Below are 21,692 nucleotides of genomic sequence, written 5' to 3' on the forward strand. Positions count from 1 at the left end.
CAAATGGTTCAGAAAAAATGTATGTGTATGTATGTATGTATGTGTGGCCAGATAGATAGATAGCTAGATAGGTAGGTAGATTGAACAAATGAGGAAACAAATAGGGCAAAAATACTTAGAACGGACATCTTTATGATATTTAGTCTTCCTTTCCAAAAACCAAGAATGTTCTTCACTTGGTCAAATTATTTTTATGTATTTCAGGGTTTTGGGTTTTTTTTGTTTTTCTCATGTACGATTTATACATTTCCTGTTGTTTATTTTCCACTATTTTATATTCTTTATTGCAACTATAAATGGGATTTTCTTTATCTTAAATCTTCTAACAGTTTATAAATATATAATAATAATATAAATAAATATATACTGTAACTGGTTATCGATACAGATTATTTCTGCATGCTAATTTTATTTCTTGTTATGTCTCTGATTTCTTTTGCTATGCTGAGTTAGCTTTAATCTTTGCACTTTTTCTGGTTTTTAACATTGTTTTAATTACTTTAATTCTCTTTAGCTGTTAATAGTGAAAATCCTTTTTCAAATGTAAGCTTAAAACCCAGTATAGCCCATTTTCGTGGTGCCTTGGAGGCCATCAGCTGCTTCAGGATGAAGCTGAACATCTCTTCCCTGGCCACTGGCTGCCAGACACTCATTGAAGGGGACGGTGAACACAACCTTTGTACCTTACTTGAGAAGCTGATGGCCATAGAAATTAATGCTGACATTTTGGGTGAAGAATGGAAGGGTTATGGATCAGTGGTGGAAACCACAAACAAGGTTGCCCCCATGAAGCAGGGTCTTGACCTGCGGCCGTGTCCACCTGTTACTGAGTAAGGCACATTCCTATTGCAGGCAAGGAGAACTGGAGACAGAAAGTGCACTTCTGTTTGGGGTTGCATTGTGGATGCCTATCTGAGTGTTCTCAATTTGGTTATTGTAATAAAAGGAGAGAAGGATATTCCTTGTCTGACTAGTGCTGCTGTGTCTTGTTGCCTGGGGACCAGAGGAGCTAGCAGACTTGCAGACTTTCCAGTGCCCCTAAAGAAGACGATGTCGGCCAGCATGTTTGCAAGAAAGCTCCTGAACAAAGAAGGCAAGAATCCCAGGACCAAAGCACCCAAGATTCGGTGGCTTATTACTCTACCTTTCCTGCAATTACACATGTCACCGTATTGCTCTGAAGAAACAAGGTACTAAGAAAAATGAGGAAGAAGCTACTGGATATGCTAAACCTTTGGCCCAGAGAATGAAGGAGGCCAAAGGAAAACATCAGGAAGAGACTGCGAAGAGACAGAGGCTGTTTTCTCTGAGAGCTTCCACCTCTAAGTCTGAGTCCAGTGAAAAATAAGATTTTCAAAGAGTAACAAATAAATAAGATCAGGCATTAAATCTAAAAAACAAAAACAGAAACCCATTGTAGACAGAGTTAAAAATTACTTGCAGTTCATTTGAGGGATTGGCTCCCTATCCACACGGAGTCCCATTTCACCCCACGGTGCCCCATCACATTCTCACTTTGGGATGTAGAATGACACCATGGGTTTAATACATTGTTTCATTTTACAGCTGAGGATACTGGTGCCTGGAGCCATCAAATAATGGATACAGAAAGCAGGTAGTTAATGGCAGAGCCCTTGGTGAAGATGGGTTTCTTCCTGGCAGCCCAATGATCTTTCCCGTCGTCTATCCTCTCTAAGGCTCCTGCAACACACACTGCCCTCTGCTCAAGGTGATGACAATGGTAACCAGCAAGCCACTGACAGCAGGACCAGCAGCATTTGGGAACAGCCTTGGGATTGCTAATCAGGCAGCCTACATAGCCTGTTTAAAATAACTGAGGAGAATGATATCTTATTTTTGCCCCACACCGGAAGACCCTCAGTTTCAGCTCTCACGTTTTTGTTTTTTATCCTTATTTCCTGATTGGCTCCTGGCCTACGGAAGGGTTGGTTAAATGTTTGCTGAGGTTTCTTTTTGGCAACAAGGCAGATATCCTGAAATAATTCAGTCTGAAAAACCAACATAATATTATAACTGAAGTTTTGCCACGCTTTCCAACTTAATGCACAGTGTCATTGCTGTGTTTTTATTGGGTTGTCTACTGTGGTGATTTAAGAATTGCCACGTCTTGGGTCAGCTACATCAGAATCTGGATATTTTAGAGAGACTAAAATTCTCTGGCTTTTCCCTTAGAGATTCTTATTGAATAGCTCTTAAATTGACCCTATAATCAGCATTTTAAACAGCCCCCCAGCGATTCTGCCAGATGGACAGAGTTTGGGAATCCCCGAAGTTTAGCAATGGTAAATAGAATCAACGATTCCACCTAATTACATATCAAAGAGATGAGCCTGTGTAATCCCAAATTTTATATAATATACAAATTGTTTCTGTTTTTTTTTTTATGCAATAGGAAAGGACATCCTCTTAGGCACATACATCTACTACCAGGTAAATTCTTTAGCCTCCCACACCCGGACACACTCACTCAGGCTGTACCAACCTCTCCTGACTCAGGCTCAGATAGTCGCAGCCCCGACATTTGCAGGAGAGTTCTGTCTTACTATCTATTGTCTTCCAACCTAGGATTTCTCACACAAAATAAGAAATTCATAGCACAATCCCAAGTGTGTCAGTGTAGGTCTCTTTCTTGCCTTCTCACACTTGTAGTAGTGAGACAAAATGATTCAGATAAAATGACCTGAGTAAAATAGCAGAAATAATGGTGAGAAGCAGTAAGGTATAGTGGGCAGGAATGCAGATTCTGGAAGCAAGCTGAATGGTATGAATCCTGGTTCTCTCTGTTGACTAGCTGTGTGAATCTGGGCAAGTCATTTAATCTCTCTGCACCTCAGTTTTCACACATGTAAAAATGGGGTTAGTTGTAATACCTAACTCATGCTGTTAAGTTAGTTAAATTTGGGGGGTTAAATTAGTCATTCTATACAAAGTACTTAGACTGTATATAGGAAATGCTTTGTAAGTATTAAAAAATGACTAAGTATAACTTGATAGAGGTATAAAAAGGCATCAAGATGACTCTAAATATGGGAGAGAACAGAATGAACAGCACAGGAAAAAAGAGGGGGGAGCTTTTGGGGATTTACTCATGGCCCCAACAAAGGGCATGCTCAGGTCCCAACCCCTGGTCCTGTGGGTGTGAACCCATTGTAAATGGGACACTGAAGATGCTATTAGTTAAGGTGCCCAGACTGAATGAGGGGAGGCCTTAATCCAAAATGGGTGAAGTCCTTTTTGAGATGCGGAGATTATCCTGGATTATCCGGGAGAGCCCAATCTAATCATTTGGGTCTTTAAAAGCAGAGAACCTTTCCCGGCTGTGGTCAGAGAAAGTGATGTGGTGACGGAAGAAGGGTCAGAGAGATGCTATGCTGCTGGCTTTGAAGACCGAGGAAGGAGGCCATGAACCCAGAAGCTGAAAAATGCAAGAATTTTCTCCTAGAGCCTCCAGAAAGGAATGCCGCTCTGCCAACTTGATTTTTGACCAATGAGATCTGTGTTGAAATTCTAACCTAGAGAAATTTAAGACAATAAATTTGTATTGATTTAAGGTGCTAAATTTGTAATTTGTTTCAGTAGAAATAGGAAACTGATATACTGATGAAATAAGTAAAACCATGTACAAGTAGGTCCACTGGCTTAACTGATTGTTTTTAAAAAATTAAAGATGGAAAACAAAGTGATTCATCATTACTGTCTATGACTTTTCTTTACCATTTGTCTGTCCTCCTCACTTGCTGCTGGGAACCCTTCTACCATCTGTGGAGAGAAGCCCAGTCATCCCAGCTGTCCTGCCTCAGGCCCCAGAGATGGGAGTGAGGCGGTCCAAGATCAACAACATATATGGTTGTGATTTGCACAGCCAATTCACAGAATCATGAGAAATAATACATGTTGTTGTTGTTTTTAAAGCCATTAAGGTTTTGTGTGGCTTTTTATGCAGCAAAAGTTAACAGGCAAGATGGAATTTAACAAAGGATTATGAATACTGAATCTCTATAGAAAATTAAATATTTCTTAGTTGCTAGGGTATTAGAATAGTTAGAAGGAAAGAATTGAAATGGTGGAAATGTAACCCATAGGATCCTTTGAAATTTGTTCTATAGCTACTTGTTAAATTGTAATTTGAAAGCTATCACCCTTTTGTATAAATGTTATATTTCACAATAAGGAAATAACTGAAACTATGGTATTGTATGGTATTGTAACTCATAACAGCTTTGGAAATTTCCTATATAACTACTTATTAAATCATACTTAGAAAAATATGTTTTTATGTATTTGTTATGTTTCACAATAAGGAAATAAGTGAAACTGTAGAAGTGTAACCCGTAATATTCTTCGAAATTTGCTTTCTAAACTACTTGTTAAATTGCAGTTGGAAAGTTATTACTTATAAGTATATGTTATATTCTACAATAAAAAATTTAATTTAATTAAAAAACAGTTAACTGATATATCCTGTCTTCAACAAGGCTTTCTCTGGCCATCTACCCTGCTGGATTTTAGGATCAAACTATCCAATTATTTTGCCTTGCTTCTTCCGAAGCTCTTATCACTATCTGAAAATATGCTTGTAATTTACTTCTCTAATTGTGCTTTATGTATTCACCAAAGAGGACAGAAAATCCTCAAGAGCAGGGATACTGTCTGACTTGTGTAATGTAGCACCTCCAGCACCTAGACTAGTTCCCGGCACTTACATGCTCAGTAAATATTTGTTTAATAAATATCTGAATGACATACCATTCTACCGTTTTTCAAATAGCTTCTTATTAAATGGGCTGAAATCTGAGTCTACAATAAATTGTACTTCAACCAATGAGTTACCTTATCATCAATAAAACTTTTTCCCAAATTTTTACAACTGGTTTAAGTTAGAGTTGATTATCCATATGCTTGTAATTCTTGCTTTTTGTATTACCTTTATAAATGCATTTGACGAAGGATGGGATAAACTGTATCAGGGGTTGCTGGGCAGTTACAACTTTAACCTAGAAATCTAATTATGACTTCTTAATATTTGAGATAGATTACATCATCATTTATTTTATGTTGTTAATTGCACCTTGGAGGGTTTACTCAATTCCTTAAAAGCTGTTCCTGCTTTAAAAAGTCTTGCCAGTAGGTGGCACCCTGGACTCACAATCTGTTATTCTGAATACATCCATCAAGTTATTGCTTATAGTTTAAGCTCCTGGAAGTTCTCACAGAATTCAACACTACTTGCTTTCTCTGCAGACTCAGTCAAAGCCATTCCATTTGCCATTACTGCTTTCCTAGTTTTGTATTCTGTGATCTTGTTCTTGATTTCAACTATCTAGACCCCTGGATTTGGAGAGTCACCAACATTTGGGCTATGGGGAAGGGCATACTTTTTTTAAAAAAAAAAAAAATCATGCTGTTACTCATCTTCAGGCATATTCTAAATGCTGGGAATATAGGAGTGAGTAAAATAGACAAAGATCCTTGCTGTTAAGGAGTTTGCATTTTAGGGGAGAGATAGACAAACAAAATAAAAAACAATCTATAGTAGGTTTGTTAGTTGTAAGTGCAAAGGAAAAAATAGCAGGGAAGGGGGATATAAATTATCAGGGTGGGGTGGCCATGGAAGGCCTCAGTGAAGAGGGGACTTTTGCATAAAGACATGAGGCAGTGTGGTGTGAGCCATGTGGATTTCAGGCAGATGGAGCAGCCTCCCAAAAAGCTACGAGGCCAAAAGGGCTGAAGCACTTGAGGAACAGAATGGCGGGTAGTGGAACAGAAGAGCTTGTGTGATGGGAGCAGCAGTCAGAGATGAGGTCAACAGGGAGCTATGGTGGAGGGGCGGGGGGTGATGGGCCTGTAACTGATATTACTCTGAATGACATGGGGTGCCACTTGAGGGTGTGGAGTAGGATATGATCTGACCTACATATTAATGGAATCACTGTGTAGGGTCAAGAGCAGAAGCAGAGAGACCAGTTAGGAGTCTATTGTAATAATCTAGGTAAGTGATGGTGTTTGGACCAGGGTGGCGACAGGGGGAGGGGTGAAAAGTGGTAAAAATATGGATATATTTTGAAGATAGGAACAAATAGGCTTTCTGGTCCACTGGATGTTGTGTGTGAGAAAAATGCATTCAAGCTATGATAACTTGATCTCATAACAACAATTCTAAATTACATTTGTGATTCATTTTCACTATGTAAACCTCTTTTACATGTAGTTATTTGATGCTTTACACAATCCTGTGATGTAGAAATTTATTTCATTTTTACTAATGCTAAAATATAAAAGGTAACTATAGAGAAGGCAGCTTTAGGTTTCTAACAATTTTTGTGAAAAAGATCACGCTCTTGACTTTCTCCCTAATCCCATTTTCTAGATGCCATAAGAGCAAGGGAAGACTATTTCAATCTGAAGAACTAAAGTAAAAACTGTGAGAAAACTCAAAAAGACAGAAGGTGGCTGAGACATGGTGTGAGAGAACACAGCAGCGTGAGCCTGAGAAAGGACAGAAAGTGTGGTTGAGGGAGATATTTTGAGTTATGTTCTTTTCTATCTGCCACACTGCAAGATTGGTTTCTGGCTCATGCACCATAAGGCAGATACGTGGCAGTGCCAGCCCAGAGCTGCGGAGGTAAGTGTAACATCTGGAGGAGGAAGAGATAGCCACAGGTGTGTGATCAGCAGTGTGAAAAGAGACACAAGCACTCCAGAGCCAGTGCTTTTGATTGGTCTACAAAATAAAGGGACAGGGAAATTTGAGCAATGGGCAAACATGAACCATAGATGGGCTTGGGTATGACTGAATAGTCCTGCAATAGAAAGAAAGAAACCCTAGTCTGAAAGAAAGATAATGTCTAATCCCTAAACCCAAAATGTAGTTTAAAATTTGACAACTCAGAATAATACATACATGGTTATAGATAGTTCTAAGGGTATATTTTGGATAGATTTGCACTGGAGAACAGGGTCCCAAAGACATTTTAAATATAGCAAAAAAGCTTGATATGAAATGATCTAAAGATTTCTCTAGTCATCTTCTTGCTGGGGAATGTGGAAATGGGCCAGAGGGATTAACCAAAGGACTAATCAAAGACGTTCCTTGGCACTCTCCCTCTAGTTACTTTTGTTTATTCTACAGGCTGGATCCCCAAAGATCAGGGACACATACTTCAATTGTATGATGGTGCGTTTTGGGTATTGGAGGCAGAATTGATAATGTGGGCAAGTCAATATTGTCTATTTATATTTTAAATACATTTCATTTTAAACATAATTATCAACTGCATTTTTTTCAAATATAGTACTTAATGGGTCCAATGATTGAAGTTTTGAGAGTACAACAAAAACATATTTCAACCTAAGTTTTAACATGCATTAGTAGATTCTATTAAAAACTGATTGCATGTCAGACTCAAAGCACATATAATTTTTATGATCACTTTATACACTACATTAAGTTCAAAATAGGTAATATGGTTGAAGTTTCATAGTGTGGGAATCGTAAGATAATTTTAAAAATCGCTAAATCTTATATATTTCCTGAGAATCACATATTATGTTATAATTAATAACTACTTTGCTATTATCTGTCAGTGTCCACACATATAAATTAGCAAGCTTATTTTCAATTGATTACCAGATGTTTGCATAGTATTTATTTAGAGTATGTGAAAACTAGGTTTAGCTGAACCTTAAGGAGATAAAAATAATCTCTTTTCATAGATAAAAGAAGATAGAAAGTGGTCCACTGGGCCAACTCAACTTCCTCCTCCGCCTCATCCTGCCCTTCGCTACTCATTCGGAGGTGGGCGGGGGGTGTCTGGGACCTGGAGAGTTCCTAGAATGGTCGGGGTGGATTGGAGGTTGAAATATGAGAGTGGTCAATGTTAGAGGATACTTATTACCTACTGTGGTCAGTGTGTTTGGAATATTCACTGTTGCCAGATTGTTTATTGTGTAGAAGGACTTGGATTTTCCAGTTCATCAATTTGGATTGCTCAACGTGTCTGGGCTTGTCAGGTCAGCGTGTCTGGGCTGGAGAGTACTATGCGGACTGAACATTCGTTGTGTCTAGACAGGCCGGCGTGTTCAGGCCAGCCATGGGGTGTGCCAGTTTGTATTGTTTTAACTTATTGGTGGGTTTAGAGTTAGTCGCTGTGGAGTGGTCAATCTATCTGAAAAAAAAAAAAAAAAAAAAAGAAAAAAGAACAGTGCTACAGTGCTTCTGTTATTAAAACCACCAAACTGTATATTTGAAAGTGGTTAAAAAGGGAACTTTTAGGTTGTATGTATGTTACCAGAATACACAATTTTTTAAAAACCCATAGAACGGTATCACAAAGAATGAGCCCTAATGTAAATTACGGACTATAGTTAATAGTACAATTAAAATAAGATTGGCTCATCGATTGTAATAATGTTACCACACTAATGCAAAATGTTAATAAGGGAAACTGTGTGTGTGTGTGTGTGGGGTTATATGGGGACTTCGTACTTTCTGTATGATTTTTATGTAAATTTGCAACTGTGTTAATTAAAAAAAAAGGCAAAGTAACAGCAAAAACAAGAACAAAACAAAACAAAAAATGTTTTCAGAATGTTCATTTGGTCTGGGTCATGAACGTGTCTGCAGTAATCAGTCCATCTGGGTGTGTGGTATGTGGGCCATATGTATTATTATTATTATTATTACTAGAGAAGTTGTGGTTTACAGAACAATCATGTATAAAACACAGAATTCCCATATACCACCCCACCACCAACACCTTGCATTGGTGTGGAACATTTGTTACAATTGATGATAGCACATAAAATTGTAATATTAATAAAAGGTCATGGTTTAAAATAGGGTTCACTGTTTTTGTAGGGTAGTTCCATGGATTTTCTTTAAAAATTTTAGTCTGTTACCATATATACAATCTAACATTTGCCCCTTTTAATTATATTCAGATATATATTTAGTTATATTAATTGTATTCACAAAGTTTGTGCTACATCGCCACCATCCATTACCAAAACATTTCCATCATTCCACATAGGAACCCTGTATATTTGAAGGCTTAACTTGCCATTCCCTATCCCCACCCTGTCCCCTGGAATCTTATTGTGCCAGTTTGTATGTATTATGTCCCCCCAAACACCAGGTTCTTTGATGCAATCTTGTGGGGGAAGATGTATTTAGTCTTGATTAGGTTGGAACCTTTGGATTGGGTTGTTTCCATGGAAATGTGTCCCACCCAACTGTGGGTAATACCTTTGATTAGATTATTTCCATGGGGGTGTGGCCCCACCCATTCGGTGTGGGTCTTGATTTAATCACTTGAGTCCTATAAAAGAGCTCACAAACAGAAGGACCTTAGAGCTGCTGCAGCTTAGAGAGGCATTTTGGAGACACCCTTTGAAAGCAGACTTTTGCTGACACTTTGCTCCAGAGAAGCTAAGAGAGGACAAACGCCCCAAGAGCAACATTTTGAAGAATGCACAGGAGCTGAGAGAGGAGCTAGAACACAACCTGGGATAAGCAGACGCCAGCCACATGACTTCCCAGCTAACAGAGATTTACCAGATGCCACTGGCCTTCCTTCAGTGAATGTATACTCATGTTGATGCCTGCATTTGGACATTTTCATGGCCTTCAGACTGTAAATTTGTAACCAAATAAACCCCTTTTATAAAAGCAAATCCGTTTCTGGTATTTGCATAATGGCAGCATGAGCAAACCAGAACACCCATACTCTAGATTCTGACTCTATGAGCTTGCTTATTCTATTTGTTTCAAATCAGTGAGATTATACAATATTTGTCCTTTGGTGTCAGGCTTATTTCACTTAACCTGATGTCTTCAGGTTTCATCCATTTTATTGCATGTACGGGGATTTCATTCCTCTTTCCTTCATTCCTGAATAATATTCTATATATATGCCACATTTTGTTTATCCATTCATCAGTTGATGGACACTTGGGTTGCTTCCATCTTTTGACAATTGTGAATAATGCTGCTGTGAACATCAGTGTGAAAAATACCTGTTCAAGTCTCTGGTTTCAATTCTTTTGGTTATATATCAAGTAGTGGGATGGCTGGGTTATATGGTAGTTCTATATACTTAACTTCCTGAGGAACTGCTAAACTGTCTTCTAGGGGCTGCACTATTTTACCTTGCCACAGGCAATGAGTGAGTGTTCCTATTTCTCTGTTTCTCCTCTCCAACACTTGTATTTTCTGTTTGTTTGTTTTTTTAAATAGCAGCCACTGTGAAATGGTATCTTATTGTGATTTTGATTTGTATTTCCCTGATGGCTAATGATGTTGAACATCTTTTCATGTGCCTTTTGGCCATTTGTACCTCTTCTTTGGAGAGATGTCTGCTCAAGTCTTCTGCCCATTTTAAAAAATTGTATTGTGTGTTGGTTTGAGGCTGTTATGTACCCCAGAGAAGGCCATGTTCTTTTAATCCATTGTTGTGGGTGCAAATCTATTGTGGGTGGGACCTTTTGATTAGGTTGTTTCAATTGAGATGTGACTCACCTGATTCAAGGTGGGTCTTAATCCTTTATTAGAGTCCGTATTGAGAGGATAAAGGACAGAAAAAAGCCAAAGAGCTTAGAGAGAGAAACACCCAGAGATGCTAAGAGAGCTTGAAGAGGAAAGCCCTGGGAGAAGCAAGCAAAGACACAGAGAAACTGAAAGAGCCAAAACCTGAAAGCAACAAAACCCAGGAGAGAAGGATCAGTAGATGCCAGCCATGTGCCTTCCCATGTGACAGAGGAACCCTGGAGGCCATTGGCTTTTCTTCAGAGAAGGTATCATCCTGTTGATGCCTTAACTGGGATATTTTCATGGCCTTAGAACTGTGAATTTGTAAACTAATAAATCACCATTGTAAAAGCCAACCCATTTCTGACATATTGCATTCTGGCAGCTTTAGTAACCCATAACAGGTTGCTTGTCTTTTTGTCATTAAGTTGAAGGATTTTAAATATATTCTAGGTATTAATCCCTTATCAGATATGTGGTTTCCAAATATTTTCTCCCATTGTATAGATTGTCATTTTACTTTCATGATAAAGTCCTTTGAAGAACAAAAGTTTTAATTTTGATGTGGTCCCATTTATGTATTTTTTCTTTTGTTGGTTGTGCTTTGCATGTAAAACCATTGCCTAACACAAGGTCCTGAAGATGCTTCCCTACATTTTCTTCTAGGAGTTTGATAGTTCTAGCTCTTATATTAAGGTCTTCGATCCATTTTGAGTTGACTTTTGTATATGGTATGAGGCAGTGATCCTAATTTTTTTTTTTTTTTTTTTTTTGGCAAATGGAGATCAAATTTTCCCAGCACCGTTTGCTGAGGAGAGTATTCTTTCCCAATTGAGTGGTCTTTGACACCTTTTCAAAAATCAGTTGGCCATAAATATGAAGGTTGATTTCTGATTTCTCAGTTTGATTCAATTGGTCTACATTGTCTGTCCTATGTCAGTACCATGTCATTTTGATTAATAATTATAAGACTGGGAAGTGTCAGTTCTCCAACTTCATTTTTTTTTCCAGATGGCTTTAGTTATTCAGGGCCTCTTACCCTTCCATATAAATTTGATGACTGGCTTTTCCATTTCTGCAAAGAAAGTTGTTAGAATTTATAAATTGCTTTTGGTATGCTTGACATCTTAACGATATTTAGTCTTCCAATCCATGAACATGGAATATCTTTCTATTTATTTAGTTCTTCTTTATTTTTTTTGAATATGAATATATTTCTTTATTATGAAGGTCACAAGAAGGAATGACACATTAGCACTGTCCTTCCGATGTGATAAAGTATACACCTGACCCACATTGTGGCAGGAAGCAGAGACAAAGTGTCCACTGAAGAAATCCTCATTCACTGAAGAAGGGATGTTGCCTTGGACTCAGTAATCTCTGCTGCACATTCCAGCCAGGTGTCCATGACCTTCCCAGAATCCTTCATTCCAACACCCACTGACCCTCTTTTCCTTTGCTACTCTTGACTCTGTTACAGCCTAGGTCAACTGCCCCACTTTCCAGGCTGCCTCTGGAATCCTACAGCACATCTCTTTGGTATGCTGCTATCCTGCCAACCTCAGGGACACCAGTGGGAGTTGGTGAGAGAATATAACATCACATTACCAAAAAGAAACAGGGGTTTTTATTAGTAACTGATGCTTGGACATACACCTAACAACTTCACAGAACACATGCTTCCACTCCAAATGACCCAGAATCCCCTAAAGAGCAAAGGAAACCCCTAGATTGTTTAACATTTTTGCAATGATTCTGTATGCCAGGCACAGGTACACAAAGTGGACAGTGTTTCCTTCCATCATGCCCTCTGTATGTTTGCACACAGTAGGTCTCCAGGAAGCCAGAGGATGACAGCTGGAACCAGATCTCTATCCTGGCTCTTCCCTGCCTATGAAAGTGGCCACCAATCTACTTCTTCTAGTTAGTATTAGTTCATTTTCAAAAGGGAGACTAAGAAGACTGGGGAGAGGAGAGAAAAAAGCCTGTAAAACAAAACAAAAACAATCCAACAATCCAGAAACTGTTCAGGACTACAATATTTCATAACAATAAAAAGTAGCTGAAAACACTACATGCCAACATGGACAATATATGATACACTACCCCAGGGAGAGTGTCAGCTGGGAGAGTGTGGCAGAGGCCACAGGTTTACACTAAGAGCCTCTCAATGGACTGCTTAATGGAGTGGATCTGCTGCTTCAGCTGTGAGCCTTCTTTGATGATGACAGAACAGGTGATGACAGGTCTGGAGACTCCCGAGGCCTGCCCCAGGGCCTGGTTGGAGCACACAAACATGTAGGGCACACTCTTGTCTTCACACAGCAGGGGCGGGGCAGGGGAAGTGTAGGATGAGCTCCAGGGGCTCAGCATCTGCAGCCATCATGATGAACTAAGAGATGCCTCTGTTGAGGGTTTTGGTGGCCTCACTAGCTCCTTTACGAAGCTGCTTGGTAGTTATATGACTGTGGAATGAGGTCCAATAGTTTCTTGGTCAGGTGGCATCTTTGAGGGGAAAGGCTTTCAGATTGATATCAGCCTCAGTCATGGCTGTGTTATCCGCAGTCTTGCTTCTCCTTGAGGGGTGCAGCCTACCTCAGAGGAGGAGCGCTTGCTTTGGCTGGAAAGTTGCACTGGGTTTGGAAAGTTGCATCAGGCTTCTTTAATTTCTTTTAGCGGTATTTTGTAGTTTTCTTTGTACAAGTCCTTTACATCCTTGGTTTGATTTATTCCTTGATATTTGATCCTTTTGGTTGCTATTGTGAATGGAATTTTTTTCTTGATTTCTTCTTCTGATTGTTCATTGCTTGTGTATAGAAACACTACTGATTTGGGGGTGTTGATTTTGTATCCTGCCACTTTGCTGAATTCGTTTGTTAGCTCTAGGAGCTTTGTTGTAGATTTTTGAGGATTATCTGTATATAGGATCTTATCATCTGCAAATAGGGAAAATTTTGCTTCTTCTTTTCCAATTTGGATGACATATATTTCTTTTTCTTGCCTAATTGCTTTAGCTATACTTTCCAGAACAATGTTGAATACCAGTGGTGAGAGTGTCTCTTTCCCTGATCTTAGAGGGAAAACTTTCAGACTTTCACCATTAAGTAGGATGTTAGCCTTGGACTTTTCATATATGCACTTCAGCATATTGAGGAAGTTTCCTTTTATTCCTAGTGTTCTAAGTGTTTTATCAAAAAGGAATGCTATATTTTGTCAAATGCCTTTTGTGCATCAAAAAGATATTTTATGTATCTTTCTGTCACCAAGACAGCTTGCTGCTTGAGTGGGGGATGGGTGCCAGTTGCCTTGCAGAGAACAACTTATGGTTCTTTACTAGAGTTTATCAGCCTCTTCCACTCTTCTCTGGATGCTGTCCAGTGATCTTCTGGCCTCTGGAGTTTCAAAATAGTTGTTTCAGACAGTTCTTGCCTGTTAAATAGTTGTTTTGGTGGAAGGACAGAGTCCTGGAGCTTCCTACTCTGCCATCTTTCCCAGAAGTCCCCCATCCTTGTTTCCATATATTTTTATAATCTCTCTGCCTCCTCTTTACTCTGGATGAAACTTTTTCTCCACCTGGCTCATGTGTAGCCATGACTGGTTTGGATGAGTCTCTACCTAATTCCTTTAGGGACTCAGGCTCCTTCCACTCCATTACTGTCTCTCTGGCTGCATTGTTCTGCCCTTTAAGAAGATGCTTCACTCTCATGGATGAAGCAATTAGTCCCTTTCCAATTCCTGTCCAATCTCCCACATCCACATCTAAGATGCCAAGAAGGGTGGGGATAGGAAAAAGGAAGAGCCATGTGATCTCCACTTGGACTTTAACCTGCATCCTACATGGCTTGAATGTTAGGACTTTCTCCTCCCACCCCTGGTCTCACCTGAGATTACATCCAGTCTGTGCCTGAGACTGTCAGCAATTATCTTCCTACACTTCCTCCTCTTGGACTAGGGAGGGCATCTACATATGAGTCCACATGGATGACTGCTTAGTAATAATCAGTGTCTGCTCTGGAGTCATTTACCCACTGCCACTTACTGGCTTGAGACCTTGATCAACTCATGTTCTTTGGTGAACCTCAGTGTCTCTGTCTGAAAAAGGGAAATAATAATAGAATTTGCAATATGATATTGTTGGGGAGAACAAATGCTAGGCATATATGGCAGTCTGAATAAATGTTATTTTTCTTATTTTTAATAAAATTTTTTTTTATTCTATTATAGGAATTTTTGTTTTTTATGTATTCAATTACATGAATTTTTTCCTGTTTGGTTTCTAGTTTTAATGCATGGTAAAAACCAGCCTCCCCCACAGGCTGAGATTCTGTATATACATCTAGGTATATATATCATAGGTCTTCTATGCTCCTATGCCATATACCACAAACTTGGCTTAAAAACAATAAGAATTTATTGGCTTACAGTTTTGAGGCTAGGAGAAGTCTAAAATTGAGGTGTCAGCAAGGTATGGCTTTCTCTCTGGTCTGCAACATTCTAGTACTGGCTGCTGGTGATCCTTAGGGTCCCTTGCCTTGCATCCCTCCCTCTTGATCCATGGTAATATCCTCTCCTTCTCTTCTAATTCCATTGACTTTGGGACTCCAGCTTCTGTTGATTTCCGGCTTCCTGCTCCTGCCCATGGCTTTCTCTGACAATGCCTGAATTTCTTCTGTTTATAAGATTCCAGAATCAGATTATGGCCCACCCTCATTTGTTAAAAAACAAACATAAAAAAACCAATATTTCAAACAAAACCAAAAAAAGAATAAGAAAAAAAATAACCCAAAATATCTACATTGCTTTCAACATGTTTCTACCATACCCCCCCAAAATTAACAAACCATAGTCGTTCCTGAGCACTCCCATTACATTAAGATTATCCTCCATAACTTACCTGTTTGTATTAGATTATCATTCCCCATTCACTATTTGCTGTCTATCGCTAGGTCCCCTACATTCTACAATATAAAACATTTATTTTACATTTTGCACAGAGTTCACATTAGTGGTAACATATAATATCTATCTTTTTGTGCCTGGCTTATTTCACTCAGCATTATGTCTTCAAGGTTCATCCATGCTGTCAACATTTTTCTGATTATAAAAGATTTACAGTGTTATTTTAATGTGTAGCAATTTCCCCCAATACATATATATTTTTTTTAATTTCAGAGTTTTTCCTTCTATTCTCACAAATTTTAAGTTAAACATCATGAATATTTTTCAGTATTTTAAATACTGAAAATGCATTACATGCCTTCTGGACCAAAAGGGGAAAAGAAATGAAATAAAATAAAGTTTCAGTGGCTAAGAGATTTCAAATAGACTGGAGAGGTCATTCTGGAGGTTACTCTTATGCAAGCTTTAGCCAGATACTGCAAACTACCACAGTATGCCAAGCCCCAACCAACGGTATTCCTGAAAACACTAGGGAATGCCCTGGACTGTATCTGAAGTTTGTATAAAAGTTTTTCTTAGTAAGTTATTTTTTTCAGAAACTTAAGGCATCCAGATTGATCCTGTCCCAGAAAAGCCTTGAAACCCAGAGGTACCAGTCTCTCCAAGGACATCAAGCAGTTTCATGCCTCTACTCTATAAGGTCAACACCCCTTTCCTGCACGAAGAAGTTAAAATGGTCATTGTCCAGATATCCCTGAAGATTGAGAGAAAGATCAAATGAGGAGGAGGAGGTGTAACTGAGAAATTTGGATTTAACAAATGACTATATACTGACTCATTATATAGATATTTCTTTTAGGTGTCTAGTGTTTTAGCATAACTATAAGGAAATACTTGAAGCTGTTGAACTACAATCCAGTAACCTTGATCTTTAATAATTATTGTGTAATGATATAGCACACACACACAAAAAAAGGGCAGTTGCCCATGTTTGTATGGAGCTACTTTTGGATGTTTTGTTCTGTTCCACTAATCTATATATCTATCTCTGACAAAACTACACTGTCTTAGTTAACCTACCTATATCCTAAGTCTTAAAATTGGTGCAATACTAGTGATCAATTAGAGGGAGGGGTAAGGGGTATGGGATATTTGGGGTATTCTTTTTTTCTTTTTATTTCTTTTTCTGGAGTAATACAAGTGTTCTAAAGATGATCATGGTAATGAATACACAAATATGTGACGATACCACGAACCATTCATTGATTGTATACTTTGGATGGATTATATGGTGTGTGAATATATCTCAATAAAATTACATTAAAAAATGTGAACCAAAAAAAAAATCTTGCATCCTTTCTTCATAAAAATTAATTTTTTTATATCTCTAAATATAATTACTAATCTTTTCTGCTTTAACCTAAAAGCATCTTTTCTGCTTTAACCTAAAAACATACCTATTATTATGTATGTTTGTACATGAGTGTGTATTCACTACTGAGCCATGATTGCATTTCTGAAATAAACGTCAAGGATCTTGTGGTATTATACTTTTAAAAACAGCTTTATTGAGGTATAATGATATACAATTAATTGCATATATTTAAATTGTACAATTAAAGTTTTAACCTATGTATACATCTGTGAAACCATCATGACTAGTATTATACTTTTGGTGTTGAAATTAATTTCCTAGTGTATTATTTAGGACTTAAAAGAAATTAAAAAAATCAAACAAAAATTTTGTTTTTAGAATTGTGGTCAGCTCATGTTTTCTTGTTTTGTTCTTGTAGGTTTTGGAATCAATAAAATAGGTGAAATAGATAAAGTCTATGATTCAGATATAAAAGGTGGCACCTTCTAATGATTTAATTTAGTATGGGCTCTGAAATCCAAGAGCTAGTTTCAAATTTCTCTGTGGTTTCTGATTGTAGCAACTTCAGAAAGCTACTTAACATCTCTAAGCCTCAGTTCATTCATCTTTAAAGTAGTGATAATAGAGTACTTGAACTAATGGGGTTATGTGAATATTAAGTGATTATGATACTTGTAAGATACTAGGAAAATACTGAGAGTTAAATAAAATTTATGTTAACATTATTACTGCTATTATCGTCTCCATTTCTGTTACTTCATCTTAAATTTTCATCTTTCATTGTTGAACTAAGAAAACTATGTTTTCTGCTTCTAGCTCAGTTATCGTTATCTTAATTTTGTAACATCAAATTTACTCTTTCTTGCCTTCATATTGATTTTAAATTATGCTACCATGTTTTTCATCTCTCTGCAAAGCCATTTCTTTTCTCATTGTATTCCTTTTTGTTCTATAATACAGTGGCAGTATTTTTGTGACTATTATGGAAAACATGAAGAAATTATTGTCATAAATCTTCTTTCTTGTCATAGATGTATTTCCTTAGACAATGAATTCTCGGTGCACAGGGCTCCTCTTGAACTATAGAAGAAATCATCTGGCCTCATGAAAGGATTTTTATTAGTGAATTTCTCTGCAAAAGAAGAGAGTTATACTACCTTTGTGTTGACTAAATATCAAGTAGGCATTAATTTGTATTTTGTCCTAGATTGATAAGGGGCCTTGCATAAATACATTACCTTCTTGTACAGAAGGGAGGATAAGGTCATGAGTGACTTGTTTGGAGATCAAGCATCTCTTGGGGAAAGCACTGAGAGCAGGAGCTAGGAATTTAGCTTCATACTGCTTAAAGGTCGTCTAAGTTACACAAACTCCACTACAAGGAGTGGGACCTTTTAAATTTTGCTAAATTTTCTGCTTCATACAGAAACCCATGTCAGAAGTGAAGCCCTGGACTTCCATAACTTACTTTCTAATGTGGTCCTCGTGTTGCTGCATCACAGAAGTGACAGGAAGTAAGCAATGCTCTTTCTGATGTGTCCCAAACTTGTCTAAACTTGAATCAGGCCAACACCATCAGTGCCTTCAGGAGTTTCCCTGGCTGACTCCTATTTGGGGCTTGGTTACCTGGGCATGCCATCTACTGCCAGTTTATTCGCTTGGCTAGAAAAAGTAATCTCAGTTCCCATTACGTGACTGATATACTTAATTTTCAGTGCTGATATGGTATTACTCATATTTGTTTTATTATGAAGGGAATTTTAAAGAGACATTCTAAGGAGGTTTCCTAGAAGCCCATCCATATGCATCCACCTGACGAGAAGTCAGTATAATTTACTAATTGTGTGAACTTGAGCAAATTAATTAACCTCTCTATACCTTAGTTTCCTTATGTTTAAAATAAGGATAATAATAATACTCATCACTGGGATTGTTGTGAGGATTAAGTGCAATTCTCACAGAGTTCAATAAATGTTAGCTCTTATTTTTTATTCTTATTACTTTGTAGGACTTGATGTGTCTAAGCTTAGCTCTGCAAATCATGCAATGACCTTACACAAACAAACCTAATGATTTACCCTATATTCCACTGCTATCTTTACATTCAATGAACAATACAAAGTCAGCTTTAATAACGTGGGTGGTGTCAGTAAAGAGGGCAATGCACAATAAGGGTGGGTGTGTGTGTGTCTGTCCAGGCACAAAGGACAAAGGAGTCCATGTTTGTACAGAATTTAAAAACAGTAACGCAATCCACTGAAAGCCAGTCTACTTTTTGTTATGTCTTGTTTTGTCATTGGACAAAAAAAGCAAGGAAATCCATTTCTTTCTTAGAAGAGCTTCATATTTATGTTTGCATCAAAACAATCAAACTACTATTCATTAAGACACACAACAATGGAATGCAGAAATTTAAGGATACTTGTTTCCCTTCAACTTCAGTAGCAGAAGCAGAGCTGTGCTCCTAACACTCTGGACAATACTATGCTGTCTTAAGCAACAGGATGCTGTGGAGTCTGGGGACTTGTAGCTTGTGTTCTAGGTGCAACAATGTCAGACCAAAGGGCATGCTCTTTGTTCAATGCTGTACCCAGGGATGTCCAAAGATGATGATTTTGGATTGGCCCTTGAAGTCCACTATGTCCACCACATCAGGGCCTGTCTCATCCACTCCATTTTCAGAATTATGGCTCAACTGGGGTCGAAGATTTAGTCCACCGGCCATGCCTCCAGGTGTAACACCAGAAGGTTGTTCAGTTCCTCCACGGGAAACCACCTAAGCCAGATGCCAAAAGTCAGTCTACTTTTTTATTTTCAGGATTCATTTGTAATTCTAAATAATGTCAGTGATAAAACACTTCTCTCTTCTAGGGTAGACTTCTACTTCCCTCTCTCTTGGTATGCCCTGCCTACAAGACATAGGAGATACTTTTTGCAGAACCAGGTTTGCCTGCAGATATGACTGGATATGTTTAAAAAATTAGTCATTAATTGTGTAAAATGTTTTTCTTCACACACTCTTGAAATTGCTTTATACATTGGAAAGCATTGCAAAGATAATAGTTACTGTTATGTATTTTCACTACCTCAGATTGAAGTACTATTTTTGAACTGACAGTAATAGGGTCCTCTATATTTGAGACTTTGAAATGTGCCTAGTACAGTACCTGGTACATGGTTGGTTTTCAATCAATATATTTTAAATTAATGCATATTTTCTTGAATCAGATAAATATTGGAAAATATTGGAAAATAAAACATTACACAATAAGCACATATATTGCTCCAAGTCATAAATAATTTCCAAAGTATTTTCAATCTATTGCATTTTCCTGACAGTGATAAAAATGATTTGATGTATAGTCTTTATTTAAGACTGTTGCTGGAGCCTCTTAGAAAATATATTAGCTTAGGCATCCAAATTAGTTGGAGTTGGGTATGTACAATTTCAAAAACTACTTTTCCTCAATTTGTGTCTTTAGTAAAAAGAAACATATTTGCGTCACAATCACATGCAGAAATCACAATCTAAGGGCATTGTGTAAGGGCATATGTCAGGGTCACATGTAGAGTTTGTGTTGGCAACACTGCTGAGCTCTGTGAACAGAACACAAGTACTCCTTGATTGCAGGCTGAGTGATGAGTGACAGAGGGAAAATTTATGAATACCAAATAACAGGTATATGTATTAACTACAATGGATTGTTTGTAAATCAATGGATCCATTATTCATAAATTTCATGCAAGTGGTTCCTTCACTTTGCAGCTGTATCAAGGCCAATGTAGAATATCTTTATTACTATGGCAGTAGTGAATTCATAATTTTGGTGGACTGGATTGATAGGACTGGTAACCTTAACTGTGTCAAGAACTAGAACATCTATTTGACTGATTTCATTCTTTCAAGAACAATTTTGTTATGGGTGTTGCTATTAGTAACCAATTTCAGACTGTTCAAATTCCTGATGTCCTTAGATTGCTTTCAAAGTACTCAAGTATCTGGTTTGCATCATCTCAGTATTTTTTATTTGCTAAAGTCAGCACTTTTCTACCATCCCATTTTCCTCTGGCTGCAGGATTAACAACCAGAAGAAAACGTTATTTTTATTTTTACTATTATACTTGTTTTCCTATATTTCCTTTCTTTCAGTGACTGAGAGGTCAAATTATTTCTGGATTAACACTGATATAAAATACAAAAGAAACTCCAGTCGGAAGGTCAGCATAAATGAAAGTCCATTTATTGTTGGCCATATTCTCATTAATCTGGTGTCTTTTATAGACTTTATTATTCTCTAATCTCATGATCCTTGTTAATTATCTCCCAGGGGAGACACACTAGCCAGATGCAGTCCCTGGCCTCTGGCTCCAGATATCCAAGTACAGGGACCCAGTGAAAGTCATGAACACTGTGATTGCTTTCTTATTCCTCTCACTCTACTATTTGGGAATTTCCCCATCACTTACAAGCCATTTTATACCCAAGAGGAAAACAGCCATACTATGTGGCAAAATAATCTGGGCCACATATCCTTCAGGACACTTTTGTCCTGATTATAGGGAACAAGGTTAGGGAGGCAACTAAAAAGAAAGGTTTCAAAGTAGCAAAAAGAGGATGCCCTTAACTTCACTAACACAGGCTTAAAAACTTTGTTTTTAAAATTTGTTTAAAAAAATTTGTTTTTTCACCTTTGAACATCAATTTGTTTTCAAAGAATAGTGAGAACTTTATTAGACATAACCTTAGGTTTTTTTTGTTATTGTTATTGGTTAAATTAACTTGTAGGGGGATTGTATTTACTTCATGCTTGTCTCTGGGAACATGTGGAGGTCTGGTACTGACCCAAGATAAGGATGGGATGTTCCAGCTGG

The 21,692-nt window shown here is 37.8% G+C and overlaps 1 protein-coding gene and 2 pseudogenes across 2 annotated transcripts in view; 1 reads left to right on the plus strand and 2 right to left on the minus strand.

The window, feature by feature from the left end:
• Positions 1–21,692, minus strand: part of LOC119541384 (basic salivary proline-rich protein 3-like) — an 80,957-nt gene that overhangs the window by 38,639 nt on the left and 20,626 nt on the right. The window contains exon 2 of one of the 2 annotated variants that reach the window (XR_005218241.1): positions 17,012–19,596. The exons of the other annotated variant lie outside the window; for it this stretch is intronic. The gene's annotated coding sequence lies outside the window, so the exon portion shown is untranslated. Of the gene's footprint in view, positions 1–17,011; positions 19,597–21,692 lie in introns of those variants that run through there. 2 annotated transcript variants of the gene reach the window in all.
• LOC119541383 lies at positions 607–1,348 on the plus strand (annotated as a pseudogene).
• On the minus strand, positions 12,457–13,326 carry LOC119541385 (annotated as a pseudogene).

Source organism: Choloepus didactylus, chromosome 8 (assembly GCF_015220235.1).
Source record: "Choloepus didactylus isolate mChoDid1 chromosome 8, mChoDid1.pri, whole genome shotgun sequence".
Taxonomy (NCBI): domain Eukaryota; kingdom Metazoa; phylum Chordata; class Mammalia; order Pilosa; family Megalonychidae; genus Choloepus; species Choloepus didactylus.